Source organism: Theobroma cacao, chromosome 3 (genome assembly GCF_000208745.1).
Source record: "Theobroma cacao cultivar B97-61/B2 chromosome 3, Criollo_cocoa_genome_V2, whole genome shotgun sequence".
In the NCBI taxonomy this organism is placed as follows: domain Eukaryota; kingdom Viridiplantae; phylum Streptophyta; class Magnoliopsida; order Malvales; family Malvaceae; genus Theobroma; species Theobroma cacao.
Window position 1 is genome coordinate 10,985,426 of NC_030852.1, and position 8,322 is coordinate 10,993,747.

An 8,322-nucleotide genomic window follows, 5' to 3' on the forward strand; every position below is an offset into this window, starting at 1 on the left:
AACTCTAAGAAGGAAAAGTTCAAGAGAAATTCATTGGATTTTTGAAAAACGAAGCAATTGGAGGCAAGATTTCGTGATTTAGCTTAAGATCTATCTTACCCATGCTTTCTTTTTCATTTTTTATGGTTGAAACTCAAGTTTTCATGATGAAAGCATGCTGGCCGAATCAAGGGGGGAAGGTTTTGATGATGGGTTTTGCTAGATCTCATGTTATCTAGGCGTTTTTAGTGTTTTGTGATATTCGATGTGAAAAACAAGTAAGAAAACAACATGTTCTTTATCAAACCCTAATTGACCGAATTCTATAGGGAATATTTTGAAGATGAATTTTGTCATATTTCATGTTATCTAGCTCGTATTTGATGATTCGTGATGTTGGATATCGAAAACGGTTATCGAAAAGTATAGTTCCTTTAGTAAACGACTTGAACAATAATGAGAAAATTATAGTAAATGGACTTAGAATTGATTTCTAATGAGGTATACGGACTTATTGGAGTATCGAAAGTGCAATGAATCTATTTGGAGTTGAATTGGATGTTTTGGCTAATTAAACAGTGTATAGTGCGAGTTAGGTCGAATACCATTTTAGTCCAACAACAATTGAATCTACGTAGAACACCATCTTTAAGTGATTATTCGAACACTTCTCATTCAATTTCATACATTCATAAAGAGACTGAAACAGTTTTATAACAGTTTGGTGCAAATATATTGAATTACTTGTTATGTATTATGTATCGGTGGTGAGCCCTCTGTTATGGGTAAGGATATTGTACCCGAGGACCAGGAGTAGGAGTACTCTCGTTATAGTGAGTAAACAGATGATCATCTTAACTATCTCTTCACTACTCGAAACTCCCATTGGGCCGGTGACAACTGCCGCAACGTCTCGATAGGCACTCATTACCCCGAATACCGATCGGAATCCCGCAAGGCTTAGCACAGCTTCCGCATCTCTCTGGTGAGCGACAGTTATTAAATCTCGCATTTCAAGAAATCATAAGCCGTTTCCAAATCAAAATAATAAAATATTATTTTCTGGCTCACAAGGGCATTTTCGTCATTTTTTTTCAAAAATACAGAAACCCACCAAAAACATGGTGTGTGAGTGCAAAAAACACATGTTTCATAATTAAAAGTAAATTTAGATGTCTAAAATAATTATTTGAAATGAAATTATAATTGTTTGAATAAAATAATAATATTTAATAAAATATTCTATTTTCTAAAAAAAATATTTATATAGAAATCCGTATATAATTTTTGTAGTGTAAAAGCAAAATATATTCATACGTATTTTAAAGCAGATAACTGAAGTATAAAATTTCTTTTACAGTGACACGTGGGCTCCCAGCTAACCAATAAGGTGCGAGTCTGTGAACCTACAATTTTGTCGATGCAAGGCTAACCGAAGTCCTTGATGCAATCGGCTATCTACCGGCTATCCCGATCCTGAAATGTGGGGAATTGAGAGTGGTGAGATTATAAAATCTCAGTGAGTAAACAGATACCATCTAAACCATCTAAAGTCGAGTAAATGGAGACAAGTAAGATATTTCATTCCAGTATGTTTTTCATAACATCAATAATCAATTTACTCAAATAATCAACTTGGCTTATGTATTTCACAAAACTTGGCTCCTGTCAAAATCATTCTCGGGGATGCCTTGGCCTAGGCATCTGACCGAGACCACCAAGGCTATTAAATGTCTTTACATCCGAAATTCTAGCCATGCCTTGGCGTTGGCTGAGTCTCACTCTCACGCGATGGTCCACGTGAAGTGCACTCAAATCTTTACCTCTAGAGATACCCTCCACATGGCTCTCCGATCAAGGTAAGGTATATCTTATTCTGTGCCCCCTCTCTTAGGCTGATCCACAGAACCTCCACTGCAGGGATTATGAATTATTTTATCTACCACCTGATTTAAAAAATCCTTTTCTGCATGACATGGCAATTTATCTCAATCTAGCCTCTCAAGGCTTAATACATAGTATATATAATTTTGATACAAACACAGACTTTGCCATTCATGCTCACAAATTGCTATAAGCCATATAATTTAAAACACAATTTATAACATAAGCAGGTAGTCTCCAATCACTCTATTTTCAAAACCAGTATTCAATTTTCCATAAAATCTATAAAATCATTTTATAAAATCACAATTTCTCCTAAAACACAGTAATTTACCATTTAAACCCATTTTTCATAAAATCATACAATTGTATAAAACTACTCTAGATAATTAAGACGATAATAAGTTCACTCACAGCTCTCGGAGTCGATGTACTCCTAATCCCAGTCTCCAAGCACAATCTCTGTGCTTTTACCAGTATAATTTGCTCACCACCTATCCACAATGTACAATACATAATTCACCACATTAATGCTTGACCATTATAAATCAATTCAGGCTCGGTGTGTATGCATAATATGACATGCAACTTATCCGACTACCGCTTAAATGCAGTACTGACCTAATTTGGCCTATTACTCGATTAAATTACTAACGCGTCCAATTTAATCCCAAATTACTCCATTTATTTTCTAATACCTCAATTCACCAAATATTATTCAAATAACACAAATTTCAGCATCAAAACCTTCGCATTTCTTCATGGAAAAATTCGACCATTACAGTGCACTAACACCGTGATTTTTCCTACTTAATTTTCTCTCCATAATTCATTAATTCCTACACCAAAAACTATTATTTCTTAATCAAATCACCTAGAATAACATCCCATTTGTCAAACCCTGCTTTGTAAAATAATTATGATGTTATTCACATGCTCGATAGAATGTTTGTATATTGAGGAAGCCCGAGAAATCGACAAAAGACGGTATTGCCCCTAGAGGTGTTGTGAAGTTGATTTATACCTCAAGCTAGTTCAAATGAAAAATTTAAAAGGGATTTGAGAGTTCTGAAATCCCAAAATCTACTTGGAATGGTGATTCGGAGTTCGAGGATCAATTTGGAATCAATCAGGAAATTTGACCGGTTATGGGGTAAAATGGTCATTTTGCAATTTGAGGACAAAATGGGAATTTTTTTTTTTAAAAAAAAGATTTTCTTAGACCCATTTGGCATATTTGAGTATGATATGAGTATTGAAGTACAATTGGAAGATTTAGCAGTGAAAATATATGAATTTTTGATATTTTTGGAGTATAGGGGTAAAATGGTAATTTTGCCATCCGAGGATGAAATTGAATTTTTTGAGAGAATTTAGATCAAATTTGATTACATGGAGCATGATATGAGTATAAGGAGTGAAAATTATGCATTTTGGTAATTTTCCAATTTTTGGGGTAAAAATATAATTTTTTACTTTTACGGGGGTAAAAGTGTAATTTTTTAAAAAATTTGCTCCACCAAAACTTTGGAAAAGTCTAGAAATTTCATGGAAGACATGGATAAGTGAAGAGGATTGAGTGGTAGAAAAAGAAAGTAAAAAAGATGGCTAGAAAAAAATAAAATAATAAAATATTCAAAAGGTAAATAAAATAATAATATTTTATTAAGCCTATTAAAAGGCTTGAAAATTCCAGAATTCTTCATTGGGAGGGTCAGCCAAAACCAGCAGGAGAGAGAGAGAAATAAGAACAAACCCTAGAGTGAGAAAATTCAAAGAAAAAGTGTGATTTTTCAAGGAATCAAGTGTTTAAAGGTATGATTTTTCAAGCTTAGCTTAAGATTTATCATTTCCATGCATTTCTCCTTATTTTCCATGGTTAAATTATGTGTTTTGATGATGGATTCAAATCTGATCATATGGGTTTAGAGAGAGAAAGTTGTTAGATTAATTTGATTTTGAACTATGTTAGTGTTTAGTGTTAGTTTAGCATGTTTATGAGTAAAACAACAAGAAAAATATTCATTTTCTCCATGAATTTCTCTAGGCCGAATCTAGCCAATGGTGTGTGAGGATGAGGTTGACTTTATTTTAAGAGAATTAGATGGAAAAATGATGAATTATGAGGTTGGAAATTAAATGGGAATTTTTGGTGCAAAAAAATTGAAATTTTTACCCACTAGGGGTAAAAGCGTAATTTGTGGTCCGAACTGATAAATTGGACCACATTCACAGTCATTGAGGTATTGTGGATATAATTGGATAATTGAAATTGAAATGGATGGAATTGGAGTTGAATTGGAGATTTTAGAAATTTACACCGTGTATAGGCGAGTTAGGTCGGACACATGATTAAGCGATTGTCCAAACATTTCACACCCTATCTAGTGCATACGCATGGATAAGAGCCTGAAATAATATATATTGATTTGACACAAATTATTGAATTTTTTGTGTCATGTATTGTGGATAGGTGGTGAGCTATCTGATACGGGTAAAAGACTACACCCGAGGACCGAGAATAGGAGTATATCTACTCCTAGTACAGTGAGTAAACTTACTATCGTCTTAATTATCTAGAGTAGATTTATTTAATTGTGTGATTTTATGAAAAAATGGTTTAATTGGAAAATTATTGTGTTTTATGGGAAAATGGGATTTTATAAAATAATTTTATAAAATTTTTGAAAATTTAATAATGATTTCAAAAATAGAGTAATTGGAGACCTATACTATGATTGTGTTGTTTATCCATGATTTTACATTAAATGGCTTATGATAAATGTGGGTATGACTGGTTATTTTTATGATTTAAAGAATATGTGAACTGCTTTGATTTGCCTTGAATGTGTTAAGTGAGCCATGTCATACTATTGTGATTTTATTGGTTGGTGGATTATAAAGTGGGCACTGCAGTGACGGGGGTTCCGTGGGCCAGCCTAATTAGAGGGGCACGGTTCCCAATTATTGAGCTTACCTCGATTGGAGAGGCGCGTAGGATAACTCCCGAGGTAGGATTTGAGTACACTTCACGCTGGCCACCACGTGAAATTGGGACTCAGCCAACGCCAAGGAACGGCTGTGTTGTCAGAGGTGAAATGTGTTTGTGTGTGTGACAATAAACAGCCTTGGCGGTCTCGGTAAGATGCTTTCGCGAGGTATCCCCGAGAATGGATTTTTGGCAAGGGCCAAGTTTTTGAAAAGTGCATAAGCCATGTTGAGTAATTAGATGAAATCCAATTATTTATATGGGTTGAGATGAATTATTTTAATTGTCTCCTATTACTCGGCTTTAGATTATTTTGATGATGTTTGTCTACTCACTGGGATTTTATAATCTCACCCCTTCTTCCTATACATTTTTCAGGCTCAGAATAGGCAGTAGACTGTCAATTGCATCGAGAAGTAAATTTCGGAGTTGCATCCTAGAAAGCAAGGTTATAGACTTAAACCTTCTCAGTTATTTGGGGGCCCACGTGTCATTGTAATTTAAATTGCATACTCTAGTTTTCTATATTATAGTATGTATAAATTTATTTTATTTTTATGTGCAGAAAATTAATTTTTTTTGTTGTTTCAAAAATATACATATATATATATATTGTTTTACATGAAAATAGATTATTTTAATTAATATTTTTAGTTTATTTTATTATTCAAAAAAAAAAAAAAAAAAAGGAAAGAGAGAGAGGAATGGAAAAACTGGTACAAAAGCCTTGCGAGGTCTCGAAAGGCGTTCGGGGGAAGAATGTCTATCGAGGCTTCGCGGCGGTTGTCACGGGCTCGATGGGAGTTCCGGGTCGTGACAATTCGATTGGTATCAGAGCTTTTGGTTAACAAAGCATGGTTTTAAAGTTTTTGGTTTTTTTAGTTATTTTAAGAATTCACACTTGACACTGCGTGGCCCCGGGTTGAGTTAAACTAGGTTAAGTTAAGTTGGGTTAGGTAAAGTTGCATGTATGTAGAGTCTGAGATTACCTAAACTTGCTTCGTTTCATTTTTTAGATTACCATACCTCCTCGACGTGAGTGCCCACTCCCTACTAGATCAGCTAGGAGGGGCAGAGGTCGTCTTAGGCAGGGTCAGCCAGACCTTAGAGGAGAGGAATCGACTGCATCGCCTTTTCGAGCAACACTTGCTGCTGAACCGGTCGAGATTCCTCCGCCACCTACTGGCATTCCTGCCGTGTCTTCTGAGGTAATTCAGGCAATGGCAGCCTTCTTTACCGCAATGGCTGGTCAAGCTCAAACTAGTCAGGTCCCACCTGTAGTGCCACCAGTTACTCCTTCAGTTCCATTGGCACATGATGTCTCTATTTCTAAAAAGCTGAAGGAGGCTAGACAACTGGGTTGCGTGTCCTTTGTGGGTGAATTGGACGCCACCGCAGCGAAGGATTGGATTAATCAGGTTTCAGAGACACTCTCTGATATGAGATTGGAGGATGAGATGAAGCTGATAGTGGCTACGAGGTTATTAGAGAAGAGAGCCCGTACATGGTGGAATTCGGTGAAGTCCCGTTCCACTATTCTCCTAACTTGGTCAGACTTTCTGAGGGAATTTGATAGTCAATATTATACCCATTTCCATCAAAAAGAGAAGAAGAGAGAATTTCTGAGTCTGAAGCAGGGGAATTTAACTGTAGAGGAGTATGAGACTCAATTTAACGAGCAGCTGTCTTATGTGCCTGATTTAGTGAGGACTGAACAGGATCAGGCCGATTATTTCGAGGAAGGGCTCCGCAATGAGATAAGAGAGCGAATGACTGTGACAGGTAGGGAGCCCCATAAAGAGGTAGTACAAATGGCCTTAAGGGCTGAGAAGCTCGCAAATGAAAATAGGAGAATGCGAGCTGAGTTGGCAAAAAGGAAAAATCCGAATATGTCCTCCAGTCAGCCACTAAAGAGGAGCAAAGGCTCATTTGTTTCAGGGAGTGCTCCTTCTGTTTCGGTAACATCCTCTCGACCATCATTTTCACAAATGCAGCAGAGGCCTCCGAGATTCAGCGGATCTGCAGTGACTACTTCTGAAAAAAGTTTCGGAGGTTTTGATAGATGTAGAGAATGTGGAAGATTTCATGGCGGGGTGTGTTGGGGGCCTTTGCGATGTTTTCATTGTGGCCAGACGGGTCACTTTAGAACTAATTGTCCACAGTTAGGACAGGCCACTGTAGCTGCTCTATCTTCATCAACTCGTACGGACTTGCAGATGAGAGATTCCTCTGGAGCACAACTGAGGCAGGGAGTAGCTATCCGGCCTGATGTGGAGAGTAACACCCCAGTATACCCACCTTCCAAACCACAGACTCGTGCGTCAACAAAAGTTTTTACGGTAATGGAAGATGAAGCACGAGTCCAACCTAGAGAAAGTGAATGAAAAGTTAGGTGGAAATGTAAGATAATGATAAGAGATGTAAATACTAAGTTTTGAGAGTGTAAATAAAGCTTTTAAGAATAATATAATAAATGAGTTTATGTAGAATATCGCTATGAAATTTTCTTAATGTATTGTGGAAATTGGAGTTCAGAAATGCATAAGACATGAAAGATGAATATTTGAGGCATTGATGAGAATGAAAGTGACCCCACATGTGTAGGGATTAGTAATATGGGTTACTAAAGTGAAGAATGATCCTGAGTGATTCAAGATTTAAATTTCATGTATGATGAGTGATGTAGGTAGAACAACGAAAAGAACATCTCAATAGTTAAAGGATTGTGGAAGATTGCTCAAACGAAGGAGATGACATGAGATGTTGAACATTGGATAAAAGCTAATACCCCTATCTTTTCTTGGAGTTTGATAAGTGAAATTTTGGGGACAAAATTTTTTTAAGGGGGGTAGTGTTGTCAAACCCTGCTTTGTAAAATAATTATGATGTTATTCACATGCTCGATAGAATGCTTGTATATTGAGGAAGCCCGAGAAATCGACAAAAGACGGTATTGCCCCTAGAGGTGTTGTGGAGTTGATTTATACCTCGAGCTAGTTCAAATGAAAAATTTAAAAGGGATTTGAGAGTTCTGAAATCCCAAAATCTACTTGGAATGGTGATTCGGAGTTCGAGGATCAATTTGAAATCAATCAGGAAATTTGACCGGTTATGGGGTAAAATGGTCATTTTGCAATTTGAGGACAAAATGGGAATTTTTTTTTTTAAAAAGATTTTCTTAGACCCATTTGGCATATTTGAGTATGATATGAGTATTGAAGTATAATTGGAAGATTTAGCAGTGAAAATATACGAATTTTTGATATTTTTGGCATATAGGGGTAAAATGATAATTTTGCCATCCGAGGATGAAATTGAATTTTTCGAGAGAATTTAGATCAAATTTGATTAAATGGAGCGTGATATGAGTATAAGGAGTGAAAATTATGCATTTTGGTAATTTTCTAATTTTTGGGGCAAAAATGTAATTTTTTCCTTTTACGGGGGTAAAAGTGTAATTTTTAAAAATT

The 8,322-nt window shown here is 36.0% G+C and overlaps 1 long non-coding RNA gene across 1 annotated transcript; it reads left to right on the forward strand.

The window, feature by feature from the left end:
- On the forward strand, positions 3,637–5,272 carry LOC108661320. The gene is made up of 3 exons (XR_001927078.1): positions 3,637–3,678; positions 4,337–4,410; positions 5,231–5,272. It is a non-coding gene; the product is annotated as an uncharacterized LOC108661320 (long non-coding RNA).